Consider the following 18602-nt stretch of genomic DNA (forward strand, 5'->3'; position numbering starts at 1 on the left):
GTGGGGCACACGGATGCATGATGGAAGTGGGGGGCACAGGATGCATGATAGGAATGGGGGCACAGGATGCATGATGGGAGTGAGGGGCACAGGATGCATGATTGGAGTGAGGGGCACAGGATGCATGATTGGAGTGAGGGGCACAGGATGCATGATCGCAGTGGGGCACAGAACGCATGATGGGAGTGAGGGGCACAGGATGCATGATCACAGTGGGGCACAGGACGCATGATGGGAGTGGGGCAAAGGACCCATGATGGCAGTGGGGCACAGGACCTGCTGTTTCATTAGCCACCATCCTGCTAAGATTTCCTGAGATACTGGGTGAGGGCGCTATAACAACTGCCAGGAGAGAGGTGGGAGCTCGCTGCAGAGCTGAACATTTTAAGGTGTGGTGTTTTGTGTTTCCCAGCTTGTAGGACAGGGAAGAAAACTGCTGAGTGTACTTTCTGAAACCATTTCTGGATGGCGTCCCAGCGGGAGCGTGGCACGTCCCGGGCCCCGCAGGCCTATCTGACAGTGTTGATTTCGATAAAGCAGAAACACAAGCCCCCCCCCCAATTTTCCAGATGGTCCTGTGGACGGCTGTATATCCATCCCCCCTCAAGCATGACAATATTTATTATACAATTATCTCTCTAAATCCCGTAAAAGACGAACACTAGTGCGTGAACGCTGCCAGATTCCCATTTTATTTCCCGGTTGCTGTGATCAGTCTCCCCGAATTATTTCTGTTTACTTTCCTTTGCGATGGATGGAAGGAATGCATCTCTTGTGGTTACTCTTTGATCTCCGCATAAATGTGCAAAGCGTAAAGTCCTGGTGCCAGAAGAATTCACGAGCCCCAGACGCTGCTTGTGTGACCTTAATGCCGTAATGCCGAGGTGGGTGATGGAGCCTGGGAAATGGCCTCCGAAAACAAAAGTGAGTATAGCAGCAACAATGCAATGTGGCATCTGAAAGCTGACACCAACCTGCCCGTCATACTCCTATCTGTACCACCAGATTTGCATTAGTCTGGTCTGTGGTAGGGGACAAACAACTATGGAAACCACACTGAAATCCAACATAAGTCTATGGTGGCGGTCTAGCACTGCCCTCATCATTTATGACATAACAGGTGTGAACAGAGACATAGGCCAGTCTACACAGAGACTATTACCATGTCACAATAATTGCAGCTAATAAAAGAGAATAGGGTCATGTTGCCACTTTGGAGGAATTGTGGGGCTGCAGTGGTGACCACTTACGGTCACCACTGCAAAAGTCTGTTGTTCTGTCCGCAAATGCGGGCACGCAATTGCGGACAGAACATAGAACCAATTGTATTCAATGGCCCCGTTGACACATCTGTACGTGTGTACGGGGCCATGTGTGTACGGATCGCTACACTAATGAAGTGGCAATGCAGTGCTCCGTGAGGTACAGAGCACTACAGATGCACATTTGTAGTGCGGGCCGCGGCCGCGGGTCCGCAGTCACAGGCTGCTCTACAGATGTGTAAATATAGCCTTACTCTCATTGGCTAAAATACAAAGAATAACATTTGTGTACAGCTTACTGCCTTGTGCTGAACAATACCACAGGCAGAGGAGCAGACAGGGGATGAATACAGCTGTTGCTCACCGTTCTGCAGCAGCCCTGGGCAGGGAACTGGCAGGAAAACAATGATGGATAGCAATGCACTTTGGGAGTCGTAGTAGTTAGTATAGTGAGAGCACCTTGTAGGGGACAGGACTGGATACACACAAAACAATGCGTATATGCTATATACGTCTCCTGTACCCCCATAACACTGAGGACTTGTGTCTTCCCCACACAAAAGTCTTGATTTATCTAGTTAGTCACCATGCTGTACCTAACAACACTTCTCCCCTACCAGGTCACCTGCTACGGTCACCTGACACATACACCATCTATAAACCGATCGACCACTCCATGCTAGAGGCTGAGAAAACAGCGGATAGACACAGACTACACTGAGTGAGGTACATAGTGGAAGAAGCAGGGTCTCCAGCAGTACAGAGGATTTCAGGAATAGTGTGTGCAGATGTTCTAGGAGACAGGGACCTGTACAAAAATGATTTAGCCTGGAGCATACAGAACAGAAAGGTAAGAAGACAGAAAGAGGTACACAGCAGCAGGATCAGACAGCCAGTTACACAGCGGAAGCAGCACAGAGTACTTAAGGAGATTTTATACTGATCTTCATGTCTATGCAAAATAACTATATAATATAGGGATTAGAGGGATAAAAAAAAAAAAAACATGAAGTGCAGCCACTATGAGGCAGTGGGGAGTGTGCACACCTGGTGTGTGCATCCGTCCAGCAGTCACCTTGTGAGGATCTGTATATAACACAGTCCCCAGAGAAGTGAAACAAATACAGAGAGGAATGAAAGTTACACCCTGCTCTGGGTCACCCGAGGACACGTGACTACTGCAAACTACACGGAGATCCATCCTCATACACCCCCTATCTTTATAAAGTTTATATAGATCCAGGAGCTGAAATCGTAGTTCCACACTCCAACTCCGACACACTCTGGCAAACATTGTCTCTATTCACCTGCAGCAAGCATGGGTATTGAAAATTAAACAAAGTATAATAGAAAGTGGGAAAACATTTCATAACGCAAACTACAACTCCCAGTATGCCCTGTGTCAAGTAGTGTAGCCCTACTGTATATCGGTGGCATATATATCATGTATATAGAAGGCGGTGCATTCCACCGTTACCCCCTTTCCCCCAACCTATTCCCAGATGTTGTGAAACTACAACTCTCAGCGTGTCCAATTTATTATTCTAGCGTTCCCCAGTAAGTGGTTCGCCAGCTGTTGTATCATGATGGGGCTTGTAATGTTGGGGCTTGGGGTCATGATGGGACTTGTAACACCTGGAGTACCACCATGGCCACCCTCCTAACCCCCCCAGACCCCTCCATACAGTACAAGTAAAGGCCCAGCCTGTAACCCCCCATCAGCAGACACCAGCATGGGAAGAGTTAACCGGTGGCTGTGAAAAATAGATGGGACTGGCGTGTAATGCGGCTCATTTCCCCGAACATATAACCCCGGCCTGTGAAGAACACGTAAACAGGAGCGTTACACAAGAGCGCCCTTTGTTCTCTGCGGTTGGAGAAGGATTTATTACAATCTTCATAAAATCGCTGAACATTATGTCTCCTGTGATTATGGAGGAGCTGGAGGCCTGTAAAACCTGAGATTTATAGCCCCGCCGGCAACCGGGGCAACCGTACACCGAGCCACAAGAGCAGCCACATAGGTAAGTCACTGACCACCGGGGGGGGGGGGGGGAGGCTACTGTTCTCACCAGATGTCTCTCTGCTAGGACTGTCTCATCAGATGCCCCTCTGCTAGGACTGTCTCATCATATGTCTCTCTGCTAGGAATGTTTCATCGGATGTCTCTCTGCTAGGACTGTCTCATCAGCTGTCTCCCTGCTAGGACTGTGTCATCAGATGCCCCTCTACTAGGACTGTCTCATCAGATGTCTCCCTGCCCCCATGCTTTATACTGCAGCTTTACTAGGACTGTCTCATCGGATGTCTCTCTGCCCCCCCATGCTTTATACTGCAGCTTTGCTAGGACTCTCTCATCAGATGTCTTTCTGCTAGGACTGTCTCATCAGATGCCTCTCTGCTAGGACTGTCTCATCAGATGTATCTCTGCTAGGAATGTTTCATCAGATGTCTCTCTGCTAGGACTGTCTCATCAGCTGTCTCCTTGCTAGGACTGTGTCATCAGATGTCTTTCTGCTAGGACTGTCTCATCAGACATCTCTGACTAGACATGCTAAGACTCTTATCAGATGTCTCTCTGTCTGCCATGCTTTATACTGCAGTTCTGCTAGGACTGTCATCAGACGCAGCTCTGTCCCTTATGCCCACTTTACCCACTCCTGATATTACTACTCCCGCTCCCACCACTACTGCTGCTACTACTCCCCATACTACTAATATAAAGAAAGTTTAGCATGTCGGGGAGAGAGGATAAAGTATCTTAATAGGAGGAGAAAGAGGCATTTTTTTCTGATAAGATAAATTACTGTTTCTTTTATTTGCTTACACTACTGATTTACATGACCTTTGTCAAAACAATTGACCATTTAAACAACAGTTCATTTTCTGATGACATATTTCTTTAATTATATGGATTTTCTAGGAAATACCAATACTTTGCCCTACAGCTCCGAGTGGAATAAACCACAGTTCAGTTGTCACATCTACCAATTGGCGTTGCTGTGTTGCACTTCTGACAACGTCCTGCTTAGCCAATTGCACACATAGGGGAGAGCCTGCTCTTCTATAGCTCTATACACCACCCTTAGTGGCAGCAGCACAGAGGACATTATACAGCAGTTGAGAACCTGGAAATCTTTTGAAAAAGACAGATTAACACAGGACCAGAAGATATACCAGCTGTAGGGCTGGGGACGTGGCCACTACACTGGTAAGTATATGGTTGGCACAGGGCTGAGTATTGGGCTTTCCTGTGAAACATCGTAAATGCAAACATAAAGGAGAAGTCACCCTCAGGGTAATGGATAATAAAACCAGTCAGAGATAGAAAATCACTCAGCTCAGTGCCGGGTGTTGGATGCACTTACTGTTCTACTCGGGGGGACAGTAGAGTTTAGGAAACACTTGTGTCGCTTCTGCATCTTCAAAGCTAACAGACAACAACGCCACATCCTCTCCAGGATCTTCATTAGCGTCCTGAGGAGGGAAAGATACAGAACGTCACACAGAATGCATCATGTCTGTTATTTTATATACCTGTCTATCTATATATCTATCTATCTATCTCCTATCTCACATATACGACTATCTATCTCACATATCCATCCATCCATCCATCCAAAGAATGGTGAAAAAAAGGTAGCGGGTTTTTATTTGCTCATGAAACAACAGTGCAACGTTTCAGCTCTGTCAATGAGACCTTTTTTCAACCACTGCTTAAATCGCATCTGGATTACAATTAAAGTAATATCTCAATTATAAAGCTGTGGATAGATAACACAGGATCCCATATTGACAACAGGTAATTAGAGTAACTCATATAGCACACCTCCAACACTCTTGCATAGAGGTCAGCTGTTGACAGGCACAGCTTACCTCACAGGTCACAGAGCATGCCTATAACACTCTCCTATAGAAATCAGTGTGTAATGGTGCTGCGGGGTCTACGGACCCTCCCCTCTCCTTCTCCTCCACAGAGTCTTATGTAGGTGCCCTCCTCTATCTACACTTATCTGAGCTTTCCTCCCTAATCTATAGACTTTGTGATCTGCCCTCCCTGATAACTTGGATGCATTTCCCTTTTCATTTGCTGATCTGCTTTGTATATCCCCCCCCCCCCCCCCCGCTGCTACCTCTAACAATAAGAGAAGGGAGCGGTACAGAGAGAGAGACGGCTAGGAGCAGCTATGTTAAGGTGTTACACATTTTCTACAACAGTAAAAAAAAAAAAATAATAATAATTAAAAAAAAAAATAATTATATATATATATATATATATATATATATTGTGGCATGGTGGGGCTGTAAGAGGCAGTTCTATGCCTCTGGAGGTGGGAATTGGAGTTAAGGTGGAGCTCCTGGTCCAGATACTCCACTCCAGCCCTAGAGCTAATTAGGCTCTGAAACCACCTGGTGGAGCTCTATTAGAGACTCCAGAGCTTTTCAGGTGATGGCTCCCAGGTGAAGACTCCAGGGTGGGAGAACACAGGCAGTGCTAGGCCTGTGGGAGCTGCAGACAAGTCTGGGTGAGACCAGTGGAGCTGGTGATATTGAGCATTAGGCTCATAAGTGACAGCTAGGGAAGCTGTGGTGTTAGTCAGTGGCTAGACGGCCTAGGCTTTATTTTATTGGCAGTGTTGCCTATGTCTTGTGTTTTCTTTGAACTGATAAATAAAGCTGACTTGAGGTCAGTATAAAGCATACAGCGCTGACTGGACTGCAATTTGTGATGTGCCAACCGTCTCAGGCCAGGAGATGGCGATCCCAGCAAGTGAGTAACCCCCAGATTGTCACAATATATATATATATATATATATATATATATATATATATATATATATATAAATAATATATAAAGTCCTACATGTAAAGTTATTTAGGAAGCAAATAAAAAGTAGAAAAAAAAAATTTAATTGCAATGGCGTCCATAGCCTTTACGTGTAAGAAATCAAGAGACAACTGTGACAGATCCTGCGTCAGAGGAGATGCTGTCAAACCATTTGACATAAATCCTGGAACATATGCCACTGCTGAAGACGACAACGTCAATGCCAGGAAATTATGACGGCAAAGACAGGCAGGTATAGGATGTATATGACTGCTGATGCGATATGGTGGGCTTGTGGAATGCATCCGCACATTCCCAGCAGTGCCGGCCAGACAGACGCTGCATAACTGGCTAATCCCACACAGCCGCTGTAATGTACAGGGAAATATCACTGAGGAGGATAGAAGTCCAAAAACATCAGGTCATCTACTCCAGTCACATCTAAAGCTGCGCACTGTGTTCTGATGACTGCTAAATAAAGGCAAAAGAAAAGATATGATGATTTGACTCATCTATCTATCTATCGATCTTCTATCTATCTATCTATCCATCTTATATTTGTCTCATATCTATGGGGTGTTGTATACGATAAAGCCCCACAAAGTGAGTGAACCCCTGGTGACCTGTATATTGTGCAGCGCAGGTCACAGGACAAAATCCCACCTACTGGAAGATTGCTCCTCACTTACTGGAAGCGGGGATTACTGACAGCGGCGCCTGCTCCCGGGCATAGAGCTAAAACATCTGCTCCACACAGTCACAATAGCTCTAAATCCATCCCTGACACAAAAGAGCATGACCGTCAGCGGGTATGAGGACCCCCGAGTGTGGACACTGACCAAATCCTGTATACACACTGACATAACACCACAGCTCACACTGCTGCAGGGCTGACACATACAAAAGACTTTACACCTTTAGAGGAGTCACCACACTGGACAATCACTGTTTCTTGGAAGATCCCTTAAAGGGGTACTCTGGCAAAAATCTTTTTTCTTTTAAATTAACTGGTTTCAGAAAGTTATACAGATTTTCAATTTACTTCTATTTAAAAATCTCAAGTCTTCCCATACTTATTAGCTGCTGTATGTCCTGCAGGAAGTGGTGTTTTCTTTTCAGTCTGACACTGTGAACTCTGCTGCCACCTCTGTCTGAGAGACAGGAACTGTCCAGAGCAAGAGAGGTTTTCTATGGAGATTTGCCACTACTTCAAACAGTCTCTGACTTGGACAGAGGTGGCAGCAGAGAGCACTGTGTCAGACTGGAAAGAAAACACCACTTCCTACAGGACATACAGCAGCTAATAAGTATGTAAAGGCTTAAGATTTTTAAATAGAAGTAAATGAAAAATCTATATAAAATTCTAAAACAAGTTGATATGAAAGAAAAAGTTTTTTCGCTGGATAACCCCTTTTAAATATAAAATGATCAAAAGAGTCCACCTCCCGCAAACCCCCATGCTGTGATCTTCAGCGATCATCTGTAATTTGTGGGGAAACCTGGCAGTCTCCCTGATGCGCCACCATAGGAGTGATGTAGTATTACACAGTGCGGTCTGATATCACAGTCCATAAAAGCTGAGCTGTGATTGGTTGTTATTTGTCCTCCTTGGGCCCAGAACTCCCCTAGCTGTGGTGTGTCCACCAAATCCCCCGCCACCCCAATCCCCATATATGACAGCTTGGCAATTAAAGGAAAACTCCGGCGCTGATTAAAAAAAAAAAAAAATAAATAAAAACCTGAACTAAAGCTCCGGTTGGTGGCTTCTTTTTTTTTTTCACTTCCTGGTTTGGGCTTTCCCATGATGCACTTTGTCTCCTGTGATGTCTATGACTCTGTAGAACTGTTAGATGGCTTACAGCTTGCTCAGCCAATCAGACCTAAGCAACCTGAGCCATCCGACAAAGGGAGGCTGGCCTAACAGGGTTTAGACCCGCCTCCCTCTTGATGACATCATTGTCACAAAATGGCTGCCACAGAGCAGCCTGGTGACAACAGTCATTAGGTAAGAATGAGTTTACTTCACTTCCTGGTGGCGGGTTGAGGGGGGAAAAGATAGGTGATTGAAGCATATTACAAAATTATAAAACTTTGTAATGTGTTTCAATTACTGGGGAAAAGATTTTCGCCGGAGTACCCCTTTAACTCTCGGCATCTGAAGAAGTTGGATGCTGCCCTAAGGCTGCCAGGAGACCATAGGCTGTATCCATGTTTTCTAGAACTCCCTAGAGCAGCATCCAACTTCTCCAGATGCCGGGAGTTGAATGCTAAGCATTGAGGTTCAACATGGACACTTTTCTGAAGTTCGCTGTACACTAACCAGCAGCAGAACTTGTAAGGTGTGAGGTGCGGCCTACATGGATGGGACTTGTTTTTCCAGCATATCTCACAGAAGATCAACTGGATTGACATGCCAGGATACAAGGTTTCCATCACGGTTGCCATTTTGTTTTCTTTCCATAGTGCATCCTGATGCCATCCCATCCCCAGGCCACATGATAGAGCAGTGATTTTCAACTAGTGGTGCCGCGACACATGGTCAGGTGTGCCGCGGGGAAAGCTCCCCAAACTATGGTGCCCCTGTGAAACAGGAGAAAACAATGGGGGAGAGAAGCAGGGGGGAGAGAAGTTTGGTGGAGGAGAAGTAGGGGGGAGAGAAGCACAGGAGAAGCAGGGGGGAGAAGTATGGTGGAGAGAAGCACAAGAGAGAAGCAGGGGGGAGAGAAGCAGGGGGGAGAGAAGCACAGGAGAGAAGTAGGGGGGAGAAGTATGGTGGAGAGAAGCACAGGAGAGAAGTAGGGGGGGAGAAGTATGGTGGAGAGAAGCACAGGAGAGAAGTAGGGGGGAGAAGTATGGTGGAGAGAAGCACAGGAGAGAAGTAGCGGGGAAAGTATGGTGGAGAGAAGCACAGGAGAGAAGTAGCGGGGAGAAGTATGGTGGAGAGAAGCACAGGAGAGAAGCACAGGGGGGAGAAGAAAACAGGCCCAGGTTTCACACTGAGTGAGTATAAATACATTTAGAATCTATATTATTAACTATATGTATAATATGTACTGTTTTAGTGTTATTTTGTGCCATTTTGGTTGGTGGTGTGCCCCGGGATTTTTTAAGTATAAAAAGTGTGCCGCGGCTCAAAAAAGGTTGAAAATCACTGTGATAGAGAACATGATCCATCAGACCAGATGCCTTCCTCCGTTGCTCTATACTGCATTCTGATGCCCACTCTAGACACTTTTGGGGGTGGACAGGGGTTACTTGGGTTCTGACTGGTCTCACGGGTGCAACACACTGCAAGCTGCCATGTCCTGTGTGATCTGAGGCGACCCTCATTCGCAGAGGTGGGACTGGTACCTGAAAGCTGATTATGACTTGGACTACTCCTTTAAAGGGAACCATTCACCCCGTGGCCCGGGCAGAAACTGACATAAAGGTCAATATACTTACCACATCGCTCCCGATGCCGTCCCGGATCCCGTTGTTGACACGGAGAAATCGCCGATTCTTCTTCTCGTGCCCATTATGGTAATGAGCGCCGCCGGGTCCGAAGTCCAGCCTTCTCCCGCCTCCGACACTTGATTGACGCCGGGTCCTCTTCTTCTTCGTCTTCTTTCTTTTCGCCGGATCCCGCGCAGGCGCCGTGACAGTTGTTTTCGGCGCATGCGCAGTTCACAATTGAAGCCGCTCCGCAGCCTCACTGTTTACTGTGCGTGCGCCGATTGTCTCGAACACGTATCCTGTTTACCGCGCAGGCGCAGAAGAGGTGACAAGACCATCGCAGCGGCGCCTGCGCGGGAATTCGTCAGAAGACTGAAGACGTCAATCAAGTTCCAGGAGGCGTGGATGGGCGGCGACGAGAAGAGGACCTCATGAATAAGTTGGACTCGTCCGTCGTTTCCTATGGACGTTGGACTCATCTCAGCTCATTACCATAATGGGCGGGAGAAGAAGAATCGGCAATTTCTCAGTATCAACAACAGGATCCGGGACGGGACTGGGAGCGATGTGGTAAGTATATTGACCTTTCTGTCACTGTATGTCAGTTTCTGCCGGGGCCACGGGGTGAATGGTTCCCTTTAAGGAGTGATGTCTGGGCTGTATACACACTGGCATATGAGCTAGTGGTAAAGTTGACTGCGTGGGGAGGGACATTTGCTGAAATAGCAATAAACAGCGCGCTGGGTGATATTTCAACATTCTCAGCATTAAAAACAAGTGTGCGGCCAAACCGGGCGGAGGATTTATTTACTTATTAGAGTCCTGACACATTTCCCACCTTCTCTATATTTAGACTTGGCAGCGCGTCGGTTTGTGGTTACAGCTTGGATGGGGTTATGTGGAGTTACGCTACCTGACGGGGCTCGCCATGGATGACGGTGGGGGACAGGCCAGATGGAAAGACGGGATGCCCTGGGTCAGGTTTTCAGGATTTCCTCACTGTTATAGGTCACAGGTGTTCTCGCTCTATGGGACATCCTTACATCAGGACTTTTATGGGGGGTTTTGTCACTTTTTATACAAAATGTAGCAAAAAAAAAAAAGTGATTAAAGGAGAAGTCTAAAGAAAATTTTTAGTTATACAAATCCCCAATATACACTTATTATGGGAAATGCTTCTTTCCCTGCACTTACTACTGCATCAAGGCTTCACTTTCTGGATAACATGATGATGTCACGACCCGACTCCCAGAGCTGTGCGGGCTGTGGCTGCAGGAGAGGATGATGGCAGAGGGATGCTCAGTGTCACTCCAGTGCCTTGTGTCCCTCAGTGTCCCTCTGCCATCATCCTCTGGCTTTAACCCTGACTGCTTGTGGCTCCTTTGATAGAGAAATTGAAGCTGAAAACATCAAGTTGGTAACCTTCTCAGTGATGACGGATGTACTAGAGCTGATGGAGTATTATCTGTGACTCCCATCGACCCCATCTGAGTGGACACAAGCTAGATAGTAAGTTCAGCACTGCTGCATTTGCACATTAGCTTAGCTGTGATTGTGGGGAACACCGAGAACAGGTTCATATAGGACCCCCCACCTGCACATCCGTCAAGACAACAACTCTTCTAAAGCCCCCATTCCACGGGGCGACTACGAAGCCTGTGTGTGGGGGGGGGCTGGGGTTCACAGGGAGCTGCGGGCTGCCTGGGTGATCGCTTGATCATCCGGGCAGCCCATAGCATATAGCAGCGGTCTGCTGCCGCTGCCCCTAATCCATTGAGCGACGGCAGCAGATCGTTGCTGTATGAGTCGTTTGTCTTTCAACAATGTTGAAAGACAAATGACTACAACGATCAGCCGAATACGGACGATAATCGTTCTGTGTAATAGGGTCTTAAGTTAAAGTCATTTGAGAGGTCTTAAACCCAGTGCAGTCTAAACTTGTGATATGTGCACATGATGTGTCCCAGTCCTGAGTGTTATAACCAGAGAAAGCATGTGGCCACAAGCTTCAATTCCCGGCTGGACACCATATCTGACTTGGAAGCTCGTGACTGCGCAACTTACCAGATCATGGCAGATCTCAGGACCCAATGCAATCTGGACGACATGCCAAAACACTTTGAAGGAGTCATCTACCCTACAAAAACCTATGGCCTACCCTCAAGATAGGCTATCGATATTAGATTTGAGGGTGAGCAGCACCTGACTCACTTCACATTAGCTGTCTAAGTGGGCAGGTCCCATTCAAGTAAAAGGCTGCAGTACCTTGCACTGTCACTAGGGACAGTAGGGGAACACATGGACCAGCACAAGTAAACAGTGAAGAGGCACAAAGCCCCTGAAATCCCTGATCCGTAGAAATGTCAGAATAAGGACCTTAGCTAGAAACAGGCTGGATATCCCCGAAATCATGCTTCTAGATCTTCAAACGCCCCCCTCATGAAAACACCGTATGTTACAGAATTCAGAAAGGCACAAAGTCATCAGCCTCTCCTAGTAGTGCATCTTCTCTCAGTAGTGCAGTAGTGCTTACACCCTGCAGTTTCCTACAGTAAGAAATTAAAACGAAGTCTACAACATACAATAAAAGGGGCAGTCCAGGTGAGAAGACCCAATGTCATACAACCTATTAGGGGGTCCTCTGTTCAGGATCCTCATCCATAGGTCAGAGTGGAGAGAAGTTGCAGAGATCATCTGTTTCTATGTAGGACCTATCCTGTAGTATTACACAGGCAGTGATGTCAATGGGCACGTGTAATGCTCCATTTCACCTGTGGTGGCGCTGCAGGGAACCAAACTGCCAGGTTTCCCCACAAATCACAGCTGATGTGGAGGATATCCCATGATCAGGGAAAAGTGGAGTGATTGTCCTTTAAACTGTCTCTCTCGCATTTTCTTCCGTTCGGCTCCTTTAAGACACTGGGAGGAGCTTGTCTCCAGTTGTCTGTCATCTGAGGACAGCGGCAACGGCGGGATAATAATCTGCTCTGTGATTGTATCTGACTGATAGGAGCAGATTTTTATGTGCAGCACATGAGCAAAGTGCAGCGATAAACCCTGTGCTTAAGTGTTGCTACCAGTTAACCCTTTTTCCAGGGGGATAGAAGAGGGGAATAGCACGCTTTTCACATGGGTTTCTACTGATGCACTTCTGGTTTAGTCATACACTGAACCCCATTCACTTACAGATATACTTACTATACAGATTTGTAAATTACTTCTATATAAAAATCTCCAGTCTTCCAGTCTTCAGCTACTGTATGCCCTGCAGGAAGTGGTGTATTCTTTCCAGTCTGACACAGTGCTCTCTGCTGCCACCTCTGTCCATGTCAGGAACTGTCCAGAGCAGTAGCAAATCCCCATAGAAAACCTCTCCAGCTCTGGAGAGTTCCTGACATGGACAGAGGTGGCAGCAGAAAGCAGTGTGCCAGACTGGAAAGAATACACCACTTCCTGCAGGGCATATAGCTGCTGAGAAGTACTGGAAGACTGGAGATTTTTATATAAAAGTAATGTACAAATCTGTATACCTTTCTGACACCAGTTGATTCAGAAATTTTTTTTTCGGTGGAGTACCCCTTTAATAAAAACCTTAAACCCTGCTCCTCCGCAATACGCAGAGACAAGTTAGTCAGGAGCTCCCAGACGTGACCGCCTTGTAGCAGCCTCCACAGTCAATCATTGATACATTTAATGGATCTCTCTGGGGTTACGTCTCTTGAATAATATTCCTCGTGTCGGGACAGGCATCTCCGGGACCCACCCTGTAATCTGTAAGGACGGCCGGAGCCGAGTGTTTGCTCTGCCTCTACTGAAACCTGAGAAAATCCTTCAGAAAACAATGAACTCTTCAGCTTTCTTTGAGGACATAAGATACAATTTTTTAACAAAATATTAGGTCATGGGAGGCGGTGGGAAAACATGGGAACCCTAGGAAAAGTGCCCAAATTATTCGTATTCAATGGGAATCTACACCATTGTTCACACTTTGGGATCTTCAGCAAAGAAACATTGTTCAGTAAAGTTGCATTCTTCAAGAAACAGCGCCACCCCTGTCCTCAGGTTGTGAGTGGTATTGCATTTTCTATTACATGGTTAACCAATCCTGCCTAAATCACTAGGTTAGGAAGCTAGTCATGCAATGTATATGGCCGCTTAAAATGGGTTATCCTAAGATTAATACATAGACTTTATCCACAGGAAAGGAGATAAAGAACTGATGGTTTGGAGTCCGACATCTGGGATAGTCAAGAGAATGTCCACAGAGTGAGCAGAGGGGCTTTATGGTGAATACCCTGAAAAGTAAATGTATGATTTATTGATGTACAGAACAATATGGTAGAAAGAAAAAGACCCAAATGGTGGAGAGAAAAAGACTCTGTTAACTTATAGGAAATGAATCAAGGGGATTTCTCTATCTGATAGCAGACCTTGTGTTTTATTACTACACACAATCGTTCCCTATAGGATATTAATGGAAAATTCCACTAAGCTTATCAGTGGAGCCTGGATAAATATACCTGTGTACATTACAAAAGTTACATAAGGCGGGGCTATGTACGTATCTCAGCCTGAGAATGGAGCCGCCATGATGTCATTGAGAGCCAAGGTCAGTGGAGATACCTTGGGGGATGCTGGTATATTCTGCCACGTGACATAAAGACGGACTTAGTTATCAAATGTGTGAAGTGCAAATGTATCTGTACAGGAGATGTATCTTGAATACAGCCTATCCATCACTAGAGATCAGCGATGACGTCACTGAGAATACAGCCTATCCATCACTAGAGATCAGTGACATCACTGAGAATATAGCCTATCCATCACTAGAGATCAGCAGTGATATCACTGAGAATATAGCCTATCCACCACTAGAGATCAGCAGTGACATCACTGAGAATATAGCCTATCCATCACTAGAGATCAGTGGTGATATGACTGAGAATACAGCCTATCCATCACTAGAGATCAGTGACATCACTGAGAATACAGCCTATCCATCACTAGAGATCAGCAGTGATATCACTGAGAATATAGCCTATCCATCACTAGAGATCAGCAGTGATATCACTGAGAATATAGCCTATCCACCACTAGAGATCAGCAGTGACATCACTGAGAATATAGCCTATCCATCACTAGAGAACAGCAGTGACATCACTGAGAATACAGCCTATCCATCACTAGAGATCAGAGACATTACTGAGAATACAGTCTATCCACCACTAGAGATCAGAGGTGACATCACTGAGAATACAGCATATCCATCACTAGAGATCAGCGGTGACATCACTGAGAATACAGCCTATCCATCACTAGAGATCAGTGACATCACTGAGAATACAGCCTATCCACCACTAGAGATCAGCGGTGACATCACTGAGAATAATTTTATAAGATCAGTGATGGAAATACCTATGGATGTAACCTATCCATTCACCAGCAGTGACATCACTCAGCCTATTCATTTACCAGATCTGTGACATCACTAAATACAAACTAATGAGAAAGATATCACTGCAAGAAACTATAACAGAAACATTTCAGATCTGAATATCCATTAATGGTTGTTCCCCTTTAAACCCACCTGGGAAATTATAGTGAAATGCGATGATCAGCAAATATTACAGCCCTGTGAAATAGCGACGTGATGTCATCTTTACCACCCAGGCTGCTAAGCTTCATTTACCCAAACAGAGACATGAGGAGGAAGTAACAGTATGTATGATGAGGATAGGTTTCCCTATAAGCAACAAGGGGAAGGGGAATTTTGGGAGCCTTTCAGATCAGATATTCCTCCGGTTACACAATGTCTGCTTTCTGTCTCACATCACCTGATCAGCAGGAGACACAGACACTTACCTGAGCGGGGACGAGGACAGTGAACACATTATCAGAGGTTAGGGGCTTTTATACAGTTCTGAAACGATCACTGTGAATTCATGTTCACAATGAATTTTCTCCATATTTTTTTTTAATTAAGCTGGTGGTAAGTGTCCATCACTGGAGATCAGCAGTGACATCACTAAGAATACAGCCTATCCATCACTGGAGATCAGCAGTGACATCACTGAGAATACAGCCTATCCATCACTAGAGATCAGCCGGTGACATCACTGAGAATACAGCCTATCCACCACTCGAGATCAGCGGTGACATCACTGAGAATACAGCCTATCCACCACTAGAGATCAGCGGTGACATCACTGAGAATACAGCCAATCCATCACTCGAGATCAGCGGTGACATCACTGAGAATACAGCGTATCCATCACTGGAGATCAGCAGTGACATTACTGAGAATACAGCCTATCCATCACTAGAGATTAGTGGTGACATCACTGAGAATACAGCCTATCCACCACTAGAGATCAGCGGTGACATCACTGAGAATACAGCCTATCCATCACTAGAGATCAGTGGTGACATCACTGAGAATACAGCCTATCCATCAGTAGAGATCAGCAGGGACATCACTGAGAATACAGCCTATCCATCACTAGAGATCAGCGGTGACATCACTGAGAATACAGCCTATCCATCACTAGAGATCAGCAGTGACATCACTGAGAATACAGCCTATCCATCACTAGAGATCAGCAGTGACATCAATAAAAAAGGCAGCAATTCACTAGAGATCAGCGGTGACATCACTAAAAATAAAGCTTAAAAGGGACTACCCAGTTTTTTACATAAACTTCCATGTTCAGTAATGGTGAGACCCCTAACTTACGGGCAGACTAGACTGACCCAGTGGTCTTTTTCTGCCGACAATCTTCTAGGTTTCTATTTCCATCTGATAGTAGGTAACTACAGGCCACTGCACTGTATGACACAGGCGGTGCATTATCACGCCTCAAGCATGTCAAAAGTTCACTATGAAAGGGTTATTATACCGCCACTTCTTTTCAAGTCTGTAAACAATAGTGACTGCAGAGAGGAGACATTGATGTTTACCCTGGTAATAAAGCCGCACATACTGAGACAATTACCGAGCGCCGCAAGTCAGCAAATGAGCGGCCGCCCCGGACGGGTTACTCAAACAATGCGGGATACTAATACTTCACTATAACCATGAGATCAACACCGAGCGCTCCTCATCCCCACTCACAGTGTACCAGATGTACTCAAATGGCAGAGAGTGCTTCAGGAAGATGAATGGTGGGAAACAAACAATGGGCAAGAGTCCGAAAGTCGTGTGTACTCTTATTATGTATCCAGAAAGGTGAAAAAGTTACATTAAAAAGCAAATCAGCTCGACTATAAATCATAACAAAGACCCACAGTGACTGAAGACTAAAAGATAAGGACTGTGTACACCACTTCTTCTAGAAGATATCTAACATAGTACTGCCCCCTATAGGTATCAATGTCACTTCTTTTCTTGTAGATAGGGGCACTATTATACCGTAGTAGTTATAGTCTTGTATATAGGAGCAGTATTATAGTAGTTATATTCTTGTATATAGGAACAGTATTATAGTAGTTATATTATTGTACATAGGAGCAGTAATATAGTAGTTATATTCTTGTATATAGGAGCAGTATTATAGTAGTTATATTCTTGTATATAGGAGCAGTATTATAGTAGTTATATTCTTGTATATAGGAACAGTATTATAGTAGTTATATTCTTGATTATAGGAGCAGTATTATAGTAGTTATATTCTTGATTATAGGAGCAGTATTATAGTAGTTATATTCTTGTATATAGGAGCAGTATTATAGTAGTTATATTCTTGTATATAGGAGCAGTATTATAGTAGTTATATTCTTGTATATAGGGAGCAGTATTATAGTAGTTATATTCTTGTATTTTTTTCCCATTCTGTTTGCTGCAGCTATGGTGAGCGCAATACCTTATCCAGACTTGTGCTGCTTGGGGGCGACCTTCTCCGCCGGCGGTGCTGGCCGGGTTCTGGTGTGGTGTTTTTGGGTCTGGTCCTGTGGCATGGGGGTCGCAGGGCCGTCCCATGGCCCCCGTTCCCTGGCTGTGCACGCCTGCGGGGTTGGTGGCCACTGACTGGCACGGTGTGGACTTAGTGTAGGGACCCATGTGTATCAGATACCGGCACGAGGTACATGGGGCAGTATGGCTTGATCAATTCATACACAAAATTCTGATGTGTTTTTTATTTAGCCAAGCGGCACTAGTATCAGCCATAGGTGTGATGTGCAGCACTCTGTTTCTTCCCTGAGCCACATTTTGTTTCTCTCTTTTCTCCGTGTTTTGCACTCCTCCTGGTGAGACCCACATGACCGCAATTAGCAGGAGACACCTGAGTGCACATGGTTTTAATCCCTCCTGTTTTTTTCCCATTCTGTTTGCTGCAGCTATGGTGAGCGCAATACCTTATCCAGACTTGTGCTGCTTGGGGGCGACCTTCTCCGCCGGCGGTGCTGGCCGGGTTCTGGTGTGGTGTTTTTGGGTCTGGTCCTGTGGCATGGGGGTCGCAGGGCCGTCCCATGGCCCCCGTTCCCTGGCTGTGCACGCCTGCGGGGTTGGTGGCCACTGACTGGCACGGTGTGGACTTAGTGTAGGGACCCATGTGTATCAGATACCGGCACGAGGTACATGGGGCAGTATGGCTTGATCAATTCATACACAAAATTCTGATGTGTTTTTTATTTAGCCAAGCGGCACTAGTATCAGCCATAGGTGTGATGTGCAGCACTCTGTTTCTTCCCTGAGCCACATTTTGTTTCTCTCTTTTCTCCGTGTTTTGCACTCCTCCTGGTGAGACCCACATGACCGCAATTAGCAGGAGACACCTGAGTGCACATGGTTTTAATCCCTCCTGTTTTTTTCCCATTCTGTTTGCTGCAGCTATGGTGAGCGCAATACCTTATCCAGACTTGTGCTGCTTGGGGGCGACCTTCTCCGCCGGCGGTGCTGGCCGGGTTCTGGTGTGGTGTTTTTGGGTCTGGTCCTGTGGCATGGGGGTCGCAGGGCCGTCCCATGGCCCCCGTTCCCTGGCTGTGCACGCCTGCGGGGTTGGTGGCCACTGACTGGCACGGTGTGGACTTAGTGTAGGGACCCATGTGTATCAGATACCGGCACGAGGTACATGGGGCAG

General features: G+C 46.0%; 1 pseudogene; it reads right to left on the bottom strand.

The window, feature by feature from the left end:
• Nucleotides 1-4630: 4630 nt before the first annotated feature.
• Nucleotides 4631-18602, bottom strand: part of LOC138775893 (BRISC and BRCA1-A complex member 2-like) — a 65369-nt pseudogene continuing 51397 nt past the window's right edge.

Source organism: Dendropsophus ebraccatus, unplaced genomic scaffold, assembly GCF_027789765.1.
Source record: "Dendropsophus ebraccatus isolate aDenEbr1 unplaced genomic scaffold, aDenEbr1.pat pat_scaffold_318_ctg1, whole genome shotgun sequence".
Classification (NCBI taxonomy): domain Eukaryota; kingdom Metazoa; phylum Chordata; class Amphibia; order Anura; family Hylidae; genus Dendropsophus; species Dendropsophus ebraccatus.